This window comes from Cnephaeus nilssonii (genome assembly GCF_951640355.1).
Source record: "Cnephaeus nilssonii genome assembly, chromosome: 1".
NCBI classification, from domain to species: Eukaryota; Metazoa; Chordata; class Mammalia; order Chiroptera; family Vespertilionidae; genus Cnephaeus; species Cnephaeus nilssonii.
The window spans coordinates 83,761,310-83,786,025 of NC_137072.1; positions in this window are offsets into that span (position 1 = coordinate 83,761,310).

Below are 24,716 nucleotides of genomic sequence, written 5' to 3' on the forward strand. Positions count from 1 at the left end.
CCATGGGTCACCACAACACTGATTGGCCTACAGCCCCTCCCCTACCAGCCCCCACCTGATCACCACCCCACCTCAATAGGAGGCAGGGCTGTCTGGCCAACCTCCTCCAGCCCCTCCACCTGGCCGGCCACGCCCCGACGCGTCCCCACTGCCCTGATCGGCCCGCAGCTCCTCCCTCCTCCGGCCGGCTCTACCCCTGATCGCCCCCCTACCCCAATAGTGATTGGGGCTGGCAGGCCAACCTACTGCAGCCCCTCCCCCCACCCAACCTCATCCCAGATCGCCCCCCCCCCCCACCCCTATAAGGGGCAGGGCCAGCCAGCCAACCACCCAAGGCGCTTCCCCCAGGCCACTGGCCACTGGCCGGCATCCCCCGCCTGGGGCGGGGCAGGCAGGCCACCACCCACAGCTCTTCTCCATGGGCCAGCCCCACCACCAATCTGCCCCCCAACCACAATCTGGAGCAGGGCTCGCTGGCCAATCACCTGCGGCCCCTTCCCCCAGCCAGCCCGGCATTGACCGGGGGCTGGGATCAAGTCCCAAATCCAGACGGGCCAACCGGTCAACCTCTCACCGTCTCCTCCTCCTGACAGGCCCAGCCCTGATCCACCCTGATTGGGGCCAGTCTGGCCGGATCCCAATCATGCACTGGGCCTCTAGTTTTTTAATAAGTGGTGTTGGAAAGACTGGAAAGCAGCATGCAAAAGAATGAAATGACCACTATCTCATATCATACACAAAATTAACTCAAAACGGGTTAAAGATTTAAGTGTAAGAACTGAAATCATAAAACTAAAAAAATATATAGGCAGTAAGCATCTTAACATGAGTCTTGGAGATGATTTTTTTGGACTTGACACCATAAGCAAAGGAAACAAAAGCAAAAATAAAGAAGTGGGGCTACGTCAAACTAAAAGGCTTCTGCACAACAAAGGAAATCATCGACAAAATGAAAAGGAAACCTACTAAATGGGAGAAAACATTTGCAAATTATATATTTGGCAAGAGGTTAGTATCTAAACTAATATAAAAAACTCATATAACTCAATAGCAAAAACAAACAATCCAATTAAAAATGAGCAGAGGATCTGAACAGAATTTTTTTCAAAGAACTACCATGTGATTCAGCAATTTCATGTTCATTGCAGCATTATTTATTATAGCCAGGACATGGAAGCAACCCAAGTGTTCAAGGATGGATGAATGGATAAATAAAATTATGTATATTCATACATATATAATGAAATATTCTTAAGCCAAAGAAAAAAATAAAATCTTTTTTTTTAAATATATTTTATTGATTTTCTACAGAGAGGAAGAGAGGGATAGAGAGTCAGAAACATCGATGAGAGAGAAACATCGATCAGCTGCCTCCTGCACACCCCCCACTGGGGATGTGCCCGCAACCAAGGTACATGCCCCTGACCGGAATCGAACCTGGGACCCCTGAGTCCGCAGGCCGACGCTCTATCCACTGAGCCAAACCGGTTTCGGCAAAAAATAAAATCTTGTCATTTGTGACAACACGGATGGGCCTTGAGGGCATTATGCTAAGTGAAATAAGTCACACAGAGAATACAAACATCGTATGATCCTACTTATATGTGGAATCTAAAAAAACCAAAACCAAGCTCATGGATATAGAGAACAGATTGGTGGCTGCCTGAGGCAGGAGGTCAGGGGTGGGTGAAATGAGTAAAGGGAGTCAAAAGGCACATATTTCCAGTTATAAAATGAATAAATCATTGGGATATAATGTACAGTACGGTGACTATAGTTAATAATAATGTATTGCATATTTGAAAGTAGCTAGGAGAGTGAGTCCTGAAAATTCATCAGGAGAAAAAAATGTAGCTATGTATGGAGATGGATGTTAACTGGACTTACCTTGGTGATCATTTTACAATATATACAAATATCAAATCATTACACTGTACACCTAAGATTAATATAATTTTATGTCAATAACACCACAATAGAAAAGAATGAACATAATAATAGTACTGATGATGATGTTTAAATAGTTGCTATCTAATTATCATTTACTATGCAACAGAGATTGTGTTTTCCATGAATTATCTTCACAGCAAACCTTTGAAATAGATGTTATTCTTTCCATTCTTCCAATGCTCATAATAAATCACAGACTTGCCTCTGGTAATACAATGGAAACAGTACCAACTCAAGTCTAACGACAAAGACATGCTATGAACAGCCATGCCTTCTCACCTTCTAATAGGGTTGATGACTACATTAGGCCCAGCTGTGAAACTAGTTGTATTGGAACAGCAACCTTGTAATAAGGGTTGATTTCAGGACTCAGCAAAGGGCATTTAATTGCAGAAAGGACCAGAAAGACCAAGTTACCACCCAGCTTCATGACCAGCTTTCTGGATGCTGCCACATAGTCTCCTTTCTCCTGGTCTCCCAACAGACTTTCTAAATAACTCTTATTCAACAAGTCTTCTCCATCAGAGCATATTTTTTTCTTTAGTGAAGTCGCTGCTTCCACCCTATCCTAAAATTACACAGAATAAGGGTCTATCTAGCCCAGTGGTCGGCAAACCGCAGCTCGGAAGCCACATGCGGCTCTTTGGCCCCTTGAGTGTGGCTCTTCCACAAAATACCACGGCCTGGGCGAGTCTATTTTGAAGAAGTGGCGTTAGAAGAAGTTTAAGTTTAAAAAATGTGGCTCTCAAAAGAAAGTTCAATCATTGTACTGTTGATATTTGGCTCTGTTGACTAATGAGTTTGCCGACCAGTGGCCTAGCCCATTTTTTAGTGTTTCAACACCATATTTCCAAAACAAGCTAGAAATTAAAAGACAGCAAGGGCTTTTGTCCCTAAAGCTGCTCTCTAAAGGCTCAAAAAGTTTACAGACATTATCTAATCGCTGTCATAACAAAGCTGGCATTATCTTCTCCGTTTTCTGATAGAGAAGCTGAAGTAAGAATATTACAGCGTGACTTGGACACTACACAGAAGTGCTTCTGTTAACCCTGGTGCAGGAGCCGGCTGGGGAGGCTGGAAGGGAGCCAGATTGGCAGTGCCTACACCAGGGTCCAAAGGGCTTCCTCACGCAGGTCTCAATGCCCCGGAGCGGAGGGTGGCTAGAGAAGCAGGCCCTCTTCAGCTAGAGAAGCTGCGCTTTGCACAGACTGTACCTGCTGTGTAGATGAGGATTTTGTGAAAGGTTCCCTTTTAACAAAGGCATTAACTTCTAGAAATCTGACCTGGAGCTAGTTAGGGTATACCACCTTCAAAAAAATAAACATTTAGTACTGTGCAATGGCTATTCAAAAGTCCAAAAGCAACGTTCATAGCAAACCTTGCGCTTCTCCTAGGTGCTAAGCACATTACAGACATTAACGTATTTCCACCATAAGCTACCATTGTACCGATGAGAAAATACAAGTTTAGAAAAATGAGGTAACTTGCCTAAGTATCACCAAGCTGGCGAGCGGTGGATGAAGCCCAGCAGCCTAAACTCCATTCGCTTTAGCGGCCACTGGTGCCCTCGGCTCCTGGAGCGCCAACCCGGCTTCTCTGCCCAAGTCCGGGCTGCAGCGACCCCAAATGCACCGCTCCATTGTCCTGGGGCCGGCTGTGGCTCCTGGCAGAGCCTGTAGCCCTGAGGGGCTCAGAAGTCATCTCTTTCCCCGAAGGACAGGCTCGGAGCATTGCACGCTCTCTGACCCAGCCCGGTGCTAGCACCCTGCGAGGGGGCCGCTGGCTCCTTCACCCAAGCCCCTCAGTCAGGGAATTTCTCCTGTAAGCACCACGGAGGCTGGGGGCCCGGTCTGGTGGGTACGACGTGGGGTTTCCCAGGGAGGGAAGAGGGCACGGCTGGAGTCTTCTGGGTGCACTTTGTAACTGTGGGCAGGGAGAGGAAACAAGGCTGAGTCCCGATTTGGGGGCAGGAAGAGGATGAGCTCAGATGCGCGGAGCTTCAGGATCCACCAGAGGTTGGGGAAGCAGGACCAAAGCGAAAGCGCTGCCACCTCCTCGCCTCCTCTCCCAGGTTAACCGGGTCTCACGGGATCGCAGGAGTTCTGTGGGGTGGATGGAGAGTCCTGGGCTAAGAAACACCCAGTCGCCAGAGGCTCCTTATCCCAGACTTATCAGTATGCGTTCTGGTTCCTGTCACCTTTCAAGCAAACCCCAGTCCTCACGGACATGTCCCCGCACCACACCGAGTCCCCGTGCCTAAGCGACTTGTCCCAAGGGCCAGGTTGGGAGTGCAGGACCGTGCTCTGGCCCAGAAGAGCTGCAGGGTCCGCCGGAGATGCAGTTAAGAAAGTGAACTTCACGTGCGGCTACAAGTCTACAGGCTTGCAGGAGGCCCAGAGGCCCTGGCTATGGGGGAGGGGGGGAGGGAGGGATGTTTCTCGTGGTTCCAATCCAATTTACCCCACGCACAGCAATCCAAAACAGCCCTTGCTGTTAACCATTCTGCTACTTGGTCTCTAACCCAAACAATTACCTCGGTCCAGTCCTGAAGTTCCTGTCAGAGAAAGATAGCTAGCACTAGCAACATGTGCGCCTTAAAAAGACTACAGAACAAAGAAATTCAAAAGCAAGGTGTTATATAATAAAGAATTTGAATGACCTTTGTCCTGAGTGCCTGAAATAGAGTCTCTAAATCTTTGGAATTTCCAGAGTAGTAGTGTCCTTGTTACTCTCAGCGGGCACTGATAGTTTATGCCATTCACTAAAGGCAAGCCCTAAATAATTTAAGCTAATGACATCACTCAGGATGGGGGTTGGCCACACGAGAAAGACCAACCTGTGATTAGAGTGCTCAGGATTTCCATCACCTGATATGAGTCCCACTTATGGAGAAGGGGGCTGGAGATTGAATTCAACGTTTCAGCCAAAAATTCAACTAACCATGCCCATGTAATGAAGCCCCGGTAAGATTCCAGACACAGAAGCCCAGGAGACCTTCACTGGTTGGCAATAATCTGTATATTGTTACACATCAATGAGCTAGAAGAGTGATGCATCCTGACTCCACAGGGAGAAGACACCTCATGCTCTGCATTTCTTCCTTTGGCTGGTTCTGATTTTTATCCTCTTTGCTATAATAAAACGGTAATCACAAGTATAGCACTTTCCTGAGTTCTGTGAGTCATTCTAGCAAACTATCCTAAATTAGTGGAAACCCCCAAATGTGTAGCGAATTGATCGTAAGTGAGCAAGGCCTGGGAACCCCTGAGCTTGTGGCTGGTGTCTGAAGTAGAACAGTCTTGTGGAAGACTGTGCCCTTACCCTGTGAAGTTTGGCCTAAGTCTGGGTAGTTAGTGTCAGAAGTCATTGCTCAAAGTTATGTGTAAAGTTCTATATTCACCTCTACTTGGCTAAAATAAATTTTGAGGATTCAGAACTATAACGTGGCTCTCTCAAGCAACAATTCTCTAAAGTCTGTTGATTCCATGTCCATGTATCGTTGTGCCTTCTAACCAGATGATCTTACTTGAACCCAAAAGACACAGGATAATGATTAACCAGCACAGCTGCTTCAAGACCTTCACCAGACGGGAATCTCTGCTCATTGGCTCTATGAGTTTTTCTCCCTTATACTTTTACTAGAGGCCCAGTGCACAGGTGGGGTCTGGCTGGCCCGCCCTGAAAGGGGCCTATCGGGCTGGGCCAGCTGGGGGGAGGGGATGCAGGAGGTTGGCTGGCCAGCCTGCCCCCGGGTTGAACTCCCAATGGAACTCCCAGTCAAAGAGACAATTTGCATATTAGCCTTTTATTATATAGGATTCCTTTTGCACCTCTAAGATTTCATTCCTTGTTACAATAGAAAAAGAAGAACAGTATTTAGGTATACCTAACATTCTTTTACTCTGTTCTTCAAACCTCTTACTAGCTATAAGTCTGGACACAGGCTTTATAAATGCTAAAGAAGTATATGTATAAGATGAGAAGATAAAGCATAGAATAAATCCACCAGTGATTTAATGTAGGGTTTGAATTAAGCAAAGGAAAGGGGATAGTATCTCAGAATCATAGGATTCATGTTATCTTATAAAGAACTAGGTAGTAAATTTGGGAGCTATAACCTCAGAGGTTATCTACTTCAAAATTTTCATTTTGGGTGGTAACTAGACTTACTGTGATCATTTCACAATATATACAAATATTAAGTCATTATGTTGTACATCTGAAACTAATAAAATGCAATGTTATATGTCAATTATATTTCAATTTTTTTAAAAAATTTTTTAGTTTGCAGGTGAGGAAACTAAGGTCCAGGAAGGTTACAGTAAAATGTCTTCCCTAAATTACAAACTAGGAATCTGAAGATTTTCTTGGAATGTATTTTATTTTTAGAAGTCAAACTTGCCAAAATTCTTTGTTCCAAGGCAGAAAAATCATGCCATCAATGTGATATCTTATTCACAATATAGTTTGAAAATGTCACCATGAATAGTAGAATGACCTTATGATATGTCATGACTTAATGCAGAAATCTTCTAGGTTTTTGGAAAGAAGGGTACCAGTCCTCTATTTCCATGGAAGTTATTCTCTTTCTATGAGAGTAAGGGGGTGAAAATATGCTATACCAGATCCTCTTTCTAAAGCTACACAAAGTTTCTATGCCTTTTTTCTGAATTAGTCCCAGTTCCACAGTTATAAAATTAGATGACATAAAACATGGCTTGTTTTCATGTAGATGTATTTGTGAGAGAGCATTTCAGTCACATTTTTAATCCAGTAAGGGACGTTGCTATTTACAGAAATCCTAACATGAATCCTTTCATAAAAACGAAAAGTATTTTCTAATGTAAGTAACCTCCCCACAATTTCCCTGTTTGGGAAATTCAGATTTCTGTATGTAGAAGTTTCTTTTAAATGAGGTTCCCCTGTATTACATTATCTTCACTTATTCTGGGAGGACATGAGAAAGAGACAAAGGAATGTGGCAAAGTGCGTGGATAGCCTCAGGAAGAGTCACCTGATTCCAATACAGCAGGCAAAACCACCAAGGCTTTGTTTCCTTTACCCTGAACTAGCAAGACTGTTTTATAAGATCCTGTCAGAATGCACAGCAGCAAATAGCTCACAAATGTTTAATACATGATCAAGTGCACCTCACAATTTCACCCAAACACCTAATGTACTATTCCAGTCGGCTATGAGAGACAAGCATCAATCAACATGCAGGCTACCTCATCCTTCCTCAAGGTGAAAGAACTAAAACAACTGTATTATCTGTATGACAATCACTCCTGTTTTATTTGCAGCTGCGTTCCACTCTGACCATCAGAGAAGCAATGACATAGTTTTACTGCGGCTCTTATTAAATATTATTACTGTGGTGCAAGCTTGACGGTCGAGAGAGGAGAAAAAAGAGGCAGCTTCATTGCCCAGAGGAGATCCAGTAATCAGATGGTCTGCAGCCTGAAGAGGACATCAATCTTCTGAATCCATTTCTGACTCTACACGTTAGCAGCAACTGTATGGTCTCGGTATAAAATGGTGACAGTATTAAGGCATTGCTAACCCAAAAAAAGTGTGTATTTAAGAAAGAGAACAAAAGGGAGGACTATAGAGATTGAGAACAGTGTTAAGATTACTCATTGAGATTAAGAAAGAACAGTCCTGAGGAAATACATTGGACTGGCTCTGGGATTATTTTTTTTCTTCCATTGAAATCATTTGTCTTTATTCTTTTTTTATTCATTCATTTGTTTATTTATTTATTTATTTATTTATTTATTTATTTATTTATTTGATGGCACCCTACCATCCAACCTGCCACCTCCTGGTTTTGAAGAACCCCTTGAGCATAATATTAGAGGGTTCCCAATAGCTCCCAAGAGGAAGCTACATCCTTCCTCTCCCCACGCCCTGGTAGGCATGCTGGCTCACAGTCAAGCTCAGCCTGTCAGATGCTCACACTCACCTGAATTTTGAACAAGTGAAGCAAAGATCCAGGGTTGGTGAAATGTATTTGCAACAGCAGCATGACCACAGAGTCAGAGCTAATCTCTGTTACCGGCAACTCAAAACATCATAACTGATATCCATCATTCTAAGGTTCCACGAATGTGAGACTGAAGCACAGAATGGAGGATACCCTAAGGGAAAAAAGTATGCTTTCCAAAAAGCTCATTGTTATTCAAGGTTCCTATTTTACATCTTATAATAATATGAGAAAGGCATACAGAAAATGAAAAGTCTTTTTTATTCATATGTTTATTATTGCCACTCTATGTGTGAGAGATTTTTCTACTGTTAACTATTCCTCTGGTGGGGTGAATCCCCAAGAGTAACTAAGGAAGTGGAATGATTGATAACATGGTAGAGTTCTTCCAAGAACCTCAGGTCTGAAAATGAGCACAAGAGATATCCTTTAAGACCAAAGCAGGAAATGGCAAGAAATCCAACAGGAAATGCAAAGTTGTACAACTAGAAGAAAGGTGAGCTTTGCCTTTATTGCAGGAAGCTGAACTTGGGTGAAAATGTTCCCAGGATGGATCCTTGAACTATAGAGACTCCAGAACCTTTTAAGAGAAAGCAAGCCCAGCCACTGCCCTCGCCTGGTGAGTAAAGAAGCTAAGTGTTTCTGAAAACTGCCAATGAGGATATATAAACACTGAAGGCGAGATCAGAGCACCAGATAGCCTATGCATTATAGACTGCATGTATGTGTCTCCCCAAATTCATATGTTGAAACCCTACCCACAATGGGATGCTATTAGGAGGTGGAGCCTTTGAGGGTAATTAGGTTTAGATGAGGTCATTAGAGTGGAGCCCCCATGATGAAATTAGTGTCCTTATAAAGAGAGGGAGACCAGGGCTCACTCTCTCCACCATGCGAGAATAGAATGAGAAGACGGCTGTCTGCAAGCCAGGAAGAGAGCCCTCACCTGACATCAAATCTGCTGGCACCTGATCTTGGACCCCCCCCCCCAACTTCCAGAGCTGGTATCTTGTTATAGCAGCCCAAACTGCCTAAGATAGTATATAAAGCTTTTTGCATAGTGCCTGATATATAATAAATGTTCATAAAATAAGAAAAATATATAAATGAAAATATATTTAAATAAAAATAAATAAATGAAGCCACTGACTAGGCAAATCTGGATTTCAATGAGGTTCAGAAAATATTTTATTTACACGGCTAATCTAATGCCACCAGGAAAACAGCTGGCAAGATAAATTAGGATGGATACACTTTTTAAATATACTTACTTGCAGTTTTTATTTTGAAGAAGTGGAAGCAGCAGCTGCCACCATCCCCACAACAAGCCAAGCAGTTGACAAGGATTGGTGGAGCCTGCACAGGTCTCTGTCAGGGGAACACTGACTCTCCGGCCAGTTTCATGGGGGAAATCAGGAGGACAGATTTTCTTACGCGATTTTCTCATTCGTTTTGTTTTCTGCTTGGCTAGAAAGAGTACATAAGCTGTTTGTCTCAAGTGAACGCTCCAGTAGATAAAACACCAAAAGGGGTTTTGAGAAACAACAAAATAAGACTTGCCGCACGGGCTTAGACCAAGTGTCTGACATTAGTACCAAGAGACATTTTGTAGGAAAGCGTTGCAACTTCCTCCATAATCACGACCTCACAAGCTTAGAAGCAACTCCCTAAATGTCCTTAAGCTCTTATTAAGGTTTTGTCATCCACAACTTTACTTAAACCCTCCTTGAGGTTTATACTAGCATTTTCAGCGAACACTGTGTTTGGGGCAGTGAGTTTATTTATTTAACCTACTTTTATTCCTGTTTTGTTCTTCTTGACTGCAATCCTGATTCACTATATAACCTCAAGCAAGTCTCAAGCTGGTTTGTCTTAATATCTCCATCTATAAAAATAATAGTGGGTCCTTAGTGAGGTCACAAATAAAAGGGAGAGATTCCGGGAGCTACATTTGTCTCTGCTGTGAGCTCCACATAGGAAGAAAGGGGCTTCAAACCAGACATGTGAGTTCCATTTTTTTGTGCTAATTCATGCCAATCCCACAAGGTCAAATAATGAAATAATAGAAGAGAGAAATATAAGAAGGATGGGAAATAGAGAGAATCTTGGGATCAGGTCAAATTGTAAGCCATGAACCAGCAAAAGTGTGTGTTCCCATCCACAACCTAAAGGTATTAAAACTAGATTACACATCTGGATTAAAATACTGCAGAATCTATGGACTTTGGCCAAATGGTCACCTATAAGTAAAATGTTTGGTGAGAGTAGGAATAAATTTTTTCCCCTTTTAAACTAGTGAAAACCCCAAATAGTGCTAAATTATCAAAGTAGGGAAAATCAATAACAGGATAGAATCATTGGAATTAGACAAGAAACTTTTATTGTCAAATTGGTTCTAGATATGAGTTACTTTAATCACTGTTTTATGTCAGATAAGAGTAATAATTAGAGTGAAGATTTTGAGAGGATATTTGATATTTTCTATTCAGGAGGAGAAGCTATGGGAAAGTACAATAATTACAGAGACGTTAACATGCTAAGCAGGACAGAATGAGTGATTAAATGACACAGTGGTCTCTTCCTTTCTCCCTTATTACAGGCAAAAGAAAATTTTAATAAAGTAATGTAGTCACTTCCATAAAGCCAAAATGAGTCCAGTGTGAAACATTCATACATAACTAAGTCATCTTAGTTGCTTTGGAATTGAATTTTAGAATTTATTGAGAAAATAATAATTAAAATACCCTCTATCTAAATAATTTATTACGATCTTATGATGCTCACATTTGTTAACTATATAAAGAGGCAAAATTTTGCTGCTAGAAGAACATATATTACAGCTAAGGTAGTAGTTCTATTTGTTAAAATGCTGAAAAATGTTTTTAATTAAGTGATATTAATATAAGTGCAAATAGAACTCTTTGGGGCTGCTTCCTCTTATAAAGAGGTTTTAAATATTAAATGAAGGAAAATGCAAACTACCTTAGTTTGTCCATCTTAAAGTTGAAAGTTGTATGACCTTGTATCAAGGGAATGCAGTGTAGATTAGTTAGTTAATTAGATCCTTATTATATGCAATGTTATGAAAGGCAAAGTATGCCTGTGACCCTGGCTCAGCCAGTCTTTTTATCTGAAACACCAAAGCAGGTAAGTCAGCACAAGGGACTGTCACAGGGCAGGGCAAACAAACCAACCATAGTTAACAGTGTGGTTTCGTGCCTGAAGAATCAGGGGAACTTGCCCCTTTCTAGTTTAGTGGCCTTGTCAAGTCACTTGACCCGTTTGGAACTCAGTTTCCTAAGCAGTAGATTGAGAAGGCTTGACCTGTAAGGAGTTTTCCAGAACTAAAATTCTATGACAATTTTTAATACCCAAGAGAAGCAAACAAATCACTCTCCCCATCAGAGAAAGGTTCTGACTTGTAGAGGATGGAACCATATCATGTGCCACAGCAGGTCTAAGGAGAGGCCAGGTGTCCAGAAGTCCTCGTGCCTCCCGCCACCGAAATGCCTTCTGCTTCCCCAACCACCAGATGGCCCAGAAAGCCCAGGAAAATCCTTAGCATCTGAAAACCTAGTGACAAATTCCCTAGATCTCCAGCAAAGTAGGTCTCTATACATACCTCCTCATCAATTTCTTCTGGACCTCTGTGACTCCCTTTCCAATGTGTTCCTGCAGATAACTGAGTTGTCCCTCATAATGCCACTTCCTTTCTTTACTCACACAAATGACATTTTAGGTTACTCTCATTCTTCCACTCTTTACTTATTCATTCATTCACTGGTCTAACATTTCTTGAGCACCGACGATGGGCAGCTGTCTTTACTAGGCCTTGATCTCCTTTGACTAGAATGCTGTGAACAGTGAAGCCAGTGTGCTGCTTTGTGGTAGCCAGCAGCGTCTTCCATGGAGTTAGACTGCTTGTTCAAATTCCAGCTCTTCCACTTACTGTGTTGTCTTGAAAAAAAGTCTTAACTTGTCTGTGCCTCGGTGTTCTCATGTGTAAAATATGATTAATAGTATAAAATACCTCATACAGTTTTGTGAAGGGTTTAAAAAAAAAAAACTCACTCTGTGGGCCCTGGTCAGGTAGCTCAGTTGGTTAGAGAGTCATCTGGATATGTCAAGCTTGCAGGTTCAATCCCCAGTCAGGGCACATACAAGAATCAACCAATGAATGCATAGTAAGTAGAACAACAAATTGAAATCTCTCTCTCTCTCTCTCTCTCTCTCTCTCTCTCTCTCTCTCTCTCTCTCTGTGTGTGTGTGTGTGTGTGTGTGTGTATGTATGTGTGTGTGTGTCTCCCCTTCTCTCTCTCTAAAATCAATTATTAAAAAGTCAATCTGTGTTTAGAGCCTCAAAAAGCACTTACTAAGACCTGATAAGCACTTTATAAAGGTTAGTTCTTCTTATTATCCCCCAACTATCTGAATCAGTCTGAGATCAGCAGCCCCATGACTGAGCTGTTGATGACATTTGACATAGCGCCTTCTATTTAAAACATGATATTTCATGGCTGTGGGGTTGTTTGTCCACTTCAAAGGGCCATTGGGAATGGATTGGAGGAGTATTTGTCACTGACAAGGATTAGTGAAGCAAGCAGAGTTGCTACCTCAGAGAGCTCAGAGCAATGACAGCCACTTTGTCCCAGCCTGAGCAGTAGCAAAAGGATGGCAACAGCTGTTTGAGGAAGTATTGTCAGACAAACCTAGGATGACCTGAGAGCTTGCTGTAGCCACCCCTTTTTGAAAGTACAAAAGTCTATGTTGCATATTTATTATCATAGAAGCATTTGCATATATATATTTTTTAATAGAAGCTATGCCTGGATCTTGACAACAGTGGTAATGGTAGTGATCATAGTAATTGTTGTAGTGACAATAGCAGTAATAGTAGCAGTAATGGCAGTAATTGAAATAATAATGATGGTAGCAGAGGTAGGCAATGGCAATAGTAGTAAGAGAAACTACAATAGTGGTAATCATAGCAGTGACTAAATACATGGCTCTCTCAGACTCAGTTTCCTCCTCTGTAATATGAGGACAATTATTCCCTCGGAGAACTGTTATAAGAAACCAGACAGAAGGCACATCCAGAGCCTGACACAGCACTTGGCACGTATTAAACCTCAATGGCTACTATCCATTGCTATTACTGTGGTTACTGCCATTGTTCTTTTCCTGCAGGTCATTAAATCCATTATTGTCATGAATAAATACCCAAGTCATTCTTGCCCCCCCCCCCAAATTTTTAATTGTGTTACCCAAGTAATTCAGAAAATGAAATTTTCGGTTTTAGTGTCAGGGATTCATCCAGATGTCCACTCCTCAAAGAAGTTGTATTAGTCTCCTATTGCTGCTGTAGCAAATGACCACCAACTTAACAGCTTCCAACAACCCAAAGTTGTTATTTTATAGTTCTGGAAGTCAAACACTAAACTGGGTTGTCAGGAGACTTTAGAGGAGAATGTTTCTTTAGAAGTTGCCCACAGTCCTTGTCTCATGACCTCGCATCCCTCCAATCACTGCTTTCATCACATCTCCTTTAACTCTCCTACCTTCTCTTCCTCTTACAAAGACCTTTGTGATTACACTGGACCCACCCAGATAATCCAGGATAATCTCCTCTCTCAAGATCCTTAACTTGATCATATCTGCAAAGTCTCCCATGCCATGTAAAGAAACATATTCACAGGTTCCAGGGATTAGAACATGGACATCTTTGGAGGGGCATTATTTTGCCTTCCACAGATGCCATGAAGCACTAGCCAGAGAAAAGACTGAGCTGTCTCCACAGAGTTCCCCATTCCTTATTCAGTGTTTATATATTCACTAGAGGCCCAGTGCACAAAATTCGTGCATGGGGGGGTGTGTCCCTCAGCCCAGCCTGCACCCTCTCCAATCTGGGACCCCTCAAGGGATATCCGACTGCCCGTTTAGGCCCGATCCCAGTAGGATCGGGCCTAAACGGGCAGTCGGATATCCCTCTCACAATCCAGGACTGCTGGCTCCCAACTGCTTGCCTGCCTGCCTGCCTGCCTGATTGCCCCTAACTGCTTCTGCCTGCCAGCCTGATCACCCCCTAACCACTCCCCTGCCAGCCTGATTGATGCCTAACTGCCCTCCCCTGCAGGCCTGCCCCCCCCAACTGCTCTCCCCTGCCGGCCTGGGTCCCCCACAACTGCCCTTCCCTGCAGGCCTGGTCGCCCCCAACTTCCCTCCTCTGCCGGCCTGGTCACTCCTAACTGCCCTCCCCTGCAGGCTTGATCGCCCCCAACTGCCCTCCCTTGCTGGCCTGATCCCTCCCAACTGCCCTCCCCTGCTGCCCACTTGTGGCAGCCATCTTGTGTCCACATGAGGGCAGCCATCTTTAACTACATGGGGGCAGCCATCTTGTGTGTTGGAGTGATGGTCAATTTGCATATTACTCTTTTATTAGATAGGAGGATAGAGGCCTGGTGCATGGGTGGGGGCCAACTGGTTTGCCCTGAAGGGTGTCCTGGATCAGGGTGAGGGTTCCCTTGGGGTATGGGGTGGCCTGGGCGAGGGGCCTGTGGTGGTTTGCAGGCCAGCCATGCCCCCCCGGCAACCCAAGCAGAGGCCCTGGTATCTGGGATTTATTTATCTTCTATAATTGAAACTTTGTAGCCTTCAGCGGAGGCCTGGGCAGGCCAGGAACTTGGCTTTGTCCATCGCCAGGGAAACCCAAGCCTCCTGCTCACTCCTTGGCCGTAGCCATTTTTGTTGGGATTTATTTATCTTCTATAATTGAAACTTTGTAGCCTTGAGTGGAGGCCTGGGCCGGCCAGGGTGTGCCGGAAGCTTGGCTTCCTCCATTGCCGGGGAAACCCAAGCCTTTTGCTCACTCCATGGGTGCAGCCATCTTGGTTGGGTTAATTTGCATAATCACTTCTGATTGGCTGGTGAGCGTGGCTTGTGGTGTAGTGGGTGTGTGGTCAATTTGCATATTACTCTTTTATTAGATACTAGAGGCCCGGTGCATGAAAATTCATGCACTGGAGTAGGGTCCCTCAGCCCAGCCTGCCTCCTCTCACAGTCTGGGAGCCCTCAGGGGCAGGAGGTGACCCGGCAATCAGGGAAAGGCAATGCCCCCATCACACCTCTGTTGCTATCACTGCCGGCAGCGCAAGCCTCGGCCGGCCCTGGTTACCTGAGCCTCGGGCAGCCCTGGGCGGCTGGGCAGCTGACATCCGAGGCTTGCCTGTGCTTCAGGCCGGCCCTGGGCAGCTGGGGGGCTGAGGAGACTGGGGGACTCCGGAGGTAGGTGCCCCAGCAGGGCTGAGGGGACTGGGTGCTGCCATCTTGTGGCTGTGGGCACCGCCATCTTTGAGGGTGGGACAATCAATTAGCATATTCCCTCCTTATTGGCTGTGGGCGCCGCCATCTTTGCGACAGGGTGAGGGTCAATTAGCATATTCCTTCTTTATTAGATAGGAGGATTTCTGATCTCCTATCCTCCTCTGATCCTCAGTATGTTTTGAAACTTCTCTAAAGGTGAGTTTCCACATGTGTTAAACAGGAATGGCCACATCGTACGTTACCAGAATATGTGGGGAATAACTGATATATTTGGGGTGTAAAATGCTTAGCAAATTTTAGGGAAAAAAATGCAGCATAGAAATGAACAGAGGGGATTTAATTCAGGGTTAATAGACTCAAACTATTTTGAGATCTTTGGGTTAAAAGGCATTCCTCCTATGCCAAGTATACGTTGGTGTTATGCCTTTGTTCTCACTCGGAGCCATATATCAAAAGCACACGTTAGTTCCTTTTTCCTGTTTCAGATAAACTATCTAATTTTCTGCCCCCATGGATTTTCTGAATGTCTCCTCCCCGCTCCCAAACCTTCCAGTGGGAGAAGTGCAGCTCATTTTCTTCACTAGATGTTCTGTAGGTGGGTAGATGTGGCCTCTTTAATCTTTTATCTCCATTTGTTGTCAAGCTACAGTTTTTGCTGCCTCTGACTTGGTTTTTTGCTGTGTAGTCCTGACTCTGCCACCTCTCCTTTGAGCCTCATCAAGGTCTGCTCTGGCCTGATACGTAGGTTTCTTTCTAGTTTCATGGTCTCCAGGGGGGATGGAGTTGATATGGTTATTTGCCTGCTGAGTTAAGAGTTGGCTTTCCTACACATGCTGTATTATTTTATTCTGGTTACAGGAAGCATGCAATGATTGTAGTTCCATGGACTCACACATGAAAATGGAGAAGAAACCACTGTGTGTCCTTCAGAGTCCCTCATCCATTGCCTTAGCTGCCTGCAGGAGACAGGGATATATACCACTACACCCTGGAAAGAAGGTACAGATGACTCCACCTTTTGAAGTCGGCCTTCCCCAGAAACCAAGGCCTGCAGAGAAGCAAACCTCTATTCGCTTTTAAGAAAATAGCACTAAAAGTCGCAACACTATTTTTTAACATCTAAAAAAACATAACTGCATTTAGAATAATGTGATCCTTTCCTTTATCTCTTTCCCATGAAAAATAGTTATGTGGCTATATCAGGCACCATTCAGATATTTCAGGCAAAGGGGATTTAATTCAGGGAAAGAATGACAAAGGTGTTGAAAACTCTGGGTAAAAGGAATGTGGCATTACCTCAAGATTGGTAACTGCAGTTGCCATTGCCCCTATACTTAGAGGAGCAAAGGGGTGAATGTGGTGCTCCCCAGAGTCCACCAGCACACACTTGCTGCCAATGTTGGAACTGATGGGTTTGCCACTGTATTAGGTATCAGTTGCTATTGTGTAACAAATCATTTTAAAACAGAATGAATTGAAACAACACACATTTACTATCTCACGGTTTCTGCAGGTCAGGGATCTGGGAATGGCTTGGCTGAGTCCTTTCTCTGCTCCAAGGTGTCTGATAGGATCCAATCAAGGTGTCAGTTAGGTTATATTCATCTGAAGGCTCAAATGGAGAAGGATACAGTTTCAGGCTCATGTAGATGTTAGCAGGATTCAGTTCCTTGTAGGGTTGGGCCTCAGTTCCTTGCCCCATGGGTCTCATGATCATGGCAATTGCTTCATTAAAGCATGCAAGCCAAGCAGGCAGTAGAGAGAGTCTTCTAGCAAAACAGTTGTCAAAATCTTTTGTAACCAATCTCAGAAGTGGCATCCCTCAACATTGTTATATTCTATTGCCTAGCAGTAAATTACCCAAGGGTTGAAGATTACTCAAGGCTATGAACACCAAGAGGCAAAGATTACTAAAAGCCATCTTGGAGGCTATCGATTATAGCTGCTTAGCAGAAAGCCAGGCACACAAGCTCCTACTGATGATGCTGGAACCACCACCAATGCTATTGAAGCCCTAGTCACCCATGGCACCACCCACTGCTACCACTGTTACAGCCAAATGAATGGCCTTCCCTTCCTTCCACTTTCCAATCCCCCAAGAGTGCTTTCATTGACAAATCCTATCTAGAGTCCAGCTACCAAGGGGGTCTGGAATGGTTTCCAGCAGCCTGCAATTTAGGAGAGAGGAAATAAGGGTGGGAGTAGGACTAACAACAGACAGCAGCTGGCACAATAGAAAAAGGTTTTCTCAGTCATAACTCCCCATCCCACCTGCTCTTTTAGAACACCTTGCATTCCCCCTCATTTTAATCTCCTGAAGCCCTAATGTTGTCTGGTCTACATGTAAGGGCCCACTCACCACCATTCACTGGGACACCCCATCTAGACTTGCTTTCTCAGACCGTACTCCCAGTTCCTGTCCTTCCCTACCTGTTTGCCTTTGCCCCTCCTTCAAAGCTTAGCTATCATATGTTCCCTGCCCTTGTCTTCTCAAGACTCCTATTTCTGCAAAGCAGCACTGGGAAGCTTTTAAGTTGATTTGATTCAACAAAGTCTATTATGGAGATGCTATGCTTCAGGCATTATGCTAAAGGCTAGAGATGCAAAGATGAAAAAGAAATAGTTCCTGCCCTTGAAGAGTATGCAGTTATGCTAGGGACACAGATGTCTATAAAACAAAGTGATAAGTGCTACCTTATGGGTACACCCTGACAGATTGATTGACAAACCATGAAGATCTGTCTTCAATTGGCTGCAGGTTATCTGTACTCTTAGTTCTTACTGGGAAAAATTGCAACCTTGAACTCTCAGTCATATCCTCCTTATCAACTATACTTACAGTAAATAATTTATGGAGGTTTACCTAAAAGAAAAACAGCCCATTTATTACTTTAGATGTCCAGAAATTTACTATTCACGTACACAGAAGCATACTTCAGATTTTTCTTAAAAAAAAACTATGAAGAACTGAAACAACATGATCCATGGCCTGTTTTCACACCTCAGTGGAACTGCTTTTACTCAGCTGAACCTTGCTGTCTCATCATCTGCCTAAATTGAGCAACATTTTTAAAACTGCTGAATAAATTTAAATATGTAACTTAAGTAGGAATGTTGGGAGTGTCCTCCCCTACATCACATTGTACTCATTTTCTAAGGACCCCAGGGGAGAAGTTCTTCTCAGATCTCAGATTCAGGAAGAGCTTTCTCAGAATAGCTCGTTTGCTTTTGTTGTATGGATACAGCAAAATAATATAATTCATTGTTTCCATTTTTGCTTTAGCTGTTAGAAACTTAGGACCAAATTCAAACTCCTCTTCTAACAACTCTGTGAGAGTGGGTGGTTGGCATCTATTTTGCTGCCCTAGTTTCCCCTTGACCTTCAATCCTCCTTTATCCTTTCATAGGTATGTTGGTAAGATATCTCAAACTCTCTGTAGAACAAGGAGGTTTATAATCATTGCAAGTAAATTGTACAGATTTATATACGGTGCTGTTTCTACTTGGGAGTAAGGATCAAGAAAATCATAATAAGAAGTGATATTTAATCTGAGCCTTTGAAAATTGACATTTATCTAGGGTGGAAGGTCTTTCCAGGTCAAGAGAATAATATGAGCAAAAACTTAGAGGCATAAAAATGAATATGGGTTATTGAGATCAGATATAGGGGAAGGGAGGATATAACACTTACATGTTTATTTTCCTAATTAATGCATTATCCCTCCCAGTAAGAAGCGTACTTAGCCCATTAAAATGCGTCTTTACACTGATAATTCCTTAAGGAGAGACCCTAAATATAGCAGTTTCTATCAGAAGAAATAAGTATTTTTTAATCAAATAAGCATTTTCCTGTTTATTAAAATTACAAGGGCTTCCTTCTCTGTCTACCTAGAAACTAAGCTACGGAGAATGACAATACCTGTCACAGGCCTCTCCCAGAGTAGGTACAGCCAAGGGTAAAACCAGAGAGCCCAGCCCCCAAGCCCAGTTCACAGTCCTCTGCTCCCGAAAAGCCACTTCCTGGCCTACCTAAGCCTGTGGTGAGAGCAAAAGGAACTGCATGTGGGTAAGAGCAGATCTTAGACACAGGAAAAATACTGCTCTACTGTTTGGTAGAAGACTGACCAAGTTACTTCCCCCCTCCCTCTAGCCCTCATTTTCTTCCTACCATTTGAATGTCTGAGATCCAATGTTTTTTAGCTGATCTCATTATTCTATAATCACACCTCCTATCTTAACAACCTGCAATATTCATTGATTTTCCCAATCTATATACATCACCATAGACTCCCAGTAGCTACAGATGACTTTAAAAATGAGTCATTCATCTTGCTACAGGCAGGAAATTAAGGCTTGTAATGTTGAGATATGAATAATTGCAGGTACCTTTCATTATTTTTATTGCTTTTTTCAGGTAAATATTACAATTATTTAGGCAGCTGAAAACGTCATGTTAAAATGTCAGTAAATACAGTAACAAATCTAGTTCTTAAGTGAGTCCCTACCAAGGCATCATGCAAAGAGCAATTTGCTAGAATCACACGTGAAAAACACAGGGCATTTGAGGATTTGGGGTGATTTCCAGTCTGAAAAGCAGACTATTTAAGAAGAAAGAACCATCTCTGGGAAGGAATTAATGGAGCAAAGGCTTTTGTTGTTAAGTAAATTTCAAGGTTTTAAAGTGTTGCTTTTTATAAATACCAAGGGAGGAAAACTGGGTTAACTCTGTGGCTTTACCATTAGCTTTTACAGAGAGCTTTAGGCCAGCCTGGGGCCCAAAATGAGGAAAAGTCTCATGTGGGGACCACACAGGGTATTCAAAAGAAAATCTGCCTGTTATCCCCAAGAGAGCCTGGTGTTGGCCTGGAAAGGGGACGGCAAAGGGGATCCGCGGGAAACCACCATTCTCCATGCACAAGCAAGGAGCAGTGTTGCGGGAGGCCGTTAGTTAGATATTAACAAAAAAGGAAGGGAGCAAACAGAACCAGACATCTGCTTAAGCCAGATCAGCTGGGAAAGGACAGGTTCACCGGGTCCTAGTGGGCAGGAATGACACGTTTCAGTCACCCCAGGGAGCAACGGGCACCTGTCAGCGGGATGAACAGGGAAACAGGGAAGGGCAATGCCTTTCACTTCGTACATGCGCAGTAGAAGCCAAGACGGTGCCGTGGGGTAAGCGCGTGCGCAGTAGAAGCTAAAATGCTGAAGCAGAACTATGAGGCATGCGCAGTAGAAGCCTAGAGAGCGACCATTAAAACGGGGAGGAGACTAGCGTGGGAAAATCTGGAAAGAATATCTGATAGGGGAAGAGCCCAGGCCCCAGGAGATCCAGGAAAGAGATTGGATAGTTGAGAGAAAGCCTGGTCTGGCCTCGAACCCAAGGAAACATATGGAAGCTAGGCAGAGAACCCAGCACGTGCCCTCCTCAGAGCACACCCGTGCCTTTCTCTCCGGCACATACTTTTTGCCTTCTTTTCTCCTGACAAGACCGGCAGCCAGGGGAGCAGCGAACAGTAACTGCCTTTCCTGAGTCCATGCAGCTGCCACTCCTGCCTGCCCGCTCTCTGCCTCTCCGAGGACATACGGAAGCATAGTAACCTCCTTCTTGTATAAAACTGCGGTTGGAATTCTCTGCTATTGTTAGATAGTCCCTAGTCCTGTAAACTCTGTCACTTTAAGTCAGTCTCTTATTCTATAAAATGACTTTTTTTTTTTTAGTTCAAATAATAGAAAAAGGTAAACTTAACTGTCTGACCTTGCAAGCTAGCCATCCACTGAAATAGACTAATACTGATAGTAATTCCCATATTCTTTTTTTAAAATATATTTTATTGATTTTTTACAGAGAGGAAGGGAGAGGGATAGAGAGCTAGAAACATTGATGAGAGAGAAACATCAATCAGCCGCCTCCTGCACATCCCCTACTGAGGATGTGCCCGCAACCAAGGTAAGGTACATGCCCTTGACCAGAATTGAACCTGGGACCCTTCAGTCTGCAGGCCAGCACTCTATCCACTGAGCCAAACTGGCCAGGGCAATTCCCATATTCTTTCTTATGCCAAGTACTAACGCATTATGTATTCAAGGGTACAATGGTCTGTAACAATAACTCACACAAAGCTCTTTATATCTTCAAACAAAGAGGCTCGAAAAATATAAATATGGGAAACTTCCTGTATGTGGTGCTCAGAGATTTGGAAGAAACACCTCCCTCTGGGCCGCACGCAATAAAGGACTCCTAATTAATTGGCTCATTAAGGCGTCCTGTATCTCATTTGCTGATTTATGATATATCAATACTATCTCTTTTCACTCTAATAAATCTTGCCACTATCACTTAAGATCCTCCTATGTGTGTGTCCCTGAAATTATTTTCCCACAACACAGAAAAACATTTTCTCCAGGAACAAAATGGCTGTCCTTGAATAAGAATGAAAAGAAACCCTGCCATGAGCATTCTAACCTGAGATGCCCACACACATCACTCTACTCTTCCCAGCTCAGACCTCGCCCTATCTTCCCACGCAGCGCACATTCACCCACCTCCTCAACAACCATCACCTGTGCCTATCACACTGCCCTAAGCATTCAGTAGATCGTGGGCAGATGGTCTTAAGATTTTGTCTTGCTTTATACATTTTCATGTGCAGGTCTTTCTAGGTTATCCCCTGTGCCTGAGATTCATGCAGTTTTCCCTGGATAGCTAGGTGTGTATAGCCATTGTCTAGAGACTTTCCCCAGGTACCTTAGGCTGAGACTATGAATACTTCGAATATTTATTTTTTAAACCAATCTTATGTGACAAAAGGCTAAATTGCTTAATATATAAAGAGCTTTTAAAGAGGAAAAAATGCCAACAGTTTTTACAAAGTATCTGAAGAGATATTTCACTGAAAAGGGAATGCAAATGTCTTCAAAACATGAAAGGGTATTCAAACTCTCTCATAATGAAAGGAAAACAAACTGGAGCGATGAAATGCTATTTTTTCCATACCAAGTTGGACAAGATTAGAAATTTTATAACATGTAGCAAGGCAGAGGGGAAACCAGAAGTTTCATAAACTATTAATGGAAATGGAAATTGTTATAATCCCATCGTAGAGCAATTAGGTAACAACTATTAGAATTTCAAACCCATATATACGTTGACCCTTCATTTTCATGTAGAGGAATTTATCCTTCAAAAATGCTATATCACATATAAGCAAAAGTGGATTGCTAGGATAGTTATTGCAATATTATCATAATAACAAAACAGAATATACCATAAATGACAACCAATATTTGGAGACCTCCAAATGTCCAGGATTCTATGCAGTTATTAAAAGGGATGAGATAGATCTCAGAAATACATCGGTTAAGTGAAAAAAAAGAGTCTTGACTGCAGGCATAGGTAACACCCTATTATTTGCCTGCAGTGCAGTTAGTCAAACCATCTCTTGGGCCCAAAACTCTTTATACAATCAAAGAAGCCCACCTTCAGGCAGCATGCCAAGGCAGTACAGGTAATATCTGGAAATTTGATAAGGATTAAAGGAAAAGGAAAACTCCTCAGGCAAGCATCTGTCCTTTGGTGTTCTAAAATTTCCATCTCATTGTGCTGAAAGCATACCAAAATATGATCTTGCTCAGAGCAAAGAGACTGCCTAAATTTGGCTAGCTCCAGAAAATGTCCTATTTTCATAATAAAAAATAAAGTCCAGCTTCAATTAAATGAAATAAAATATAAAAGCCTTTCATATTAATTCATTAGTATAAATATACAACAAAACACTAAATACTAATAGCTTTCTAACACATTTAAGTAAAGATTCAATTTAAAACAACCAACTCTTTCACAAAACTTTACCTCTCTTCTCTCATTGCTTAATACAATCTCCTGTCCCCTGCTTTAGGAGAAAGATTTAACTTTTCTTCACTACAATTCAGATATCAAATAGCTTATCCACACTCCCCTGGATGTTAGCTGGATGTTAGCTTAAGGCAGCAGATATCGGAGTTCATTGATTTGCTGCTGGCAAATTGGAAGATTTAATGGTGTGACTTCCATACGTTGCTAGTTGGTGATCAGGTCTCACTAGGGTCTCTCCAAGTGGGAAAGGAATTGCTTCCTGCTAATCTTAGACAGCCACACTGCATCCACATCCATTTCCTCACTGATCCTAAACAGAAAGAATACAGAGAAAGATTATGTTTCATTCTCCCACTGCGTCTACATAAAACCCAATAGCCATCCCTTTCTGATCAGCAAGATGTTACCTTGGCAACTACTTTGTATAGCTCTTATTTCTCCTTCCTTTGGAGCTCATCATTTGTGTAAAAGTTATTTTGCCTCCTAATGACTAAGACAAGATAGCCATCCTGACTGGTTCCCCCTGGTTCTTTCAGACAAAGGTTATAAAACTGGCAGCCCAGGGGCCAAACTCACCATTCAGGCATGTTTGACCACACAAAGTTTTTTGGTTTTGCTTATTTTTTTTTTTATTGATTTTTTTACAGAGAGGAAGGGAGAGGATAGAGAGTTAGAAACATCGATGAGAGAGAAACATCGATCAGCTGCCTCCTGCACACCCCCTACTGAGGATGTGCCCAGAACCAAGGTACATGCCCTTGACCGGAATCGAACCTGGGACCCTTCAGTCCGCAGGCCGATGCTCTATCCATTGAGCCAAACGGGTCAGGGCGATGGTTTTGCTTATTTTTATTTTTCTGAGTCAACATATACAAACCAGAAGATTTGACATGAAATTCCAAACTTCCAGTTGTCTTTAAAAGTATTTAGATCGGAAAACACTGGGCCCACATTCTCAGCAATCTGCTGTACTGCTTCACATTTCATTGGTGGAAACGAATCACATGACCATATCTAGATACAAAACATTCTGGGAAACATAGTACCTAGAGGGGCAGGAAATTCCCAATAGCAATTTTATAAAATGGAAGGGAAAACACACATTTTTGTGGACATCTCTGCCTCAGCAGCCATAATATGGCTCGCTTTTTCTCTTCTTTGTTAACTTCCTTCGAATTTATCAGAAGGCTCTTCTCCATTCTTGTTGCCCATCCAAACCTCCACACACTTCTGGTTATATTTCACCTCCACCAGAATTCCAATTAAAAAAAAAATGTCCAGTCTTTTACATTGGTAAGTAGCTAAAGTAACTTTCCCCAAGGAGTGTGTTGTTTCATTGGCGATATTTATTATAATCATTGTAACTTTAAAGAACAAAATTCATTTTTCTCTAGTTAATCAGAAGGATAATTAAGCTGTTTGCATTTTGAAAGTTTTTTATATACAGATTTGCTAGAGTCAGTATAACATCAAAATGTTCCCCCCTAAAAAATAGCGAATAAATAACCAAAGGAAATAAGTAATAAAAAGTGCCTAAAATAATTAGTGTTGTGACATTATAACCTAACTACTCTCCTTGTGGTGAGTTAATACTTTCTAAAGACATCT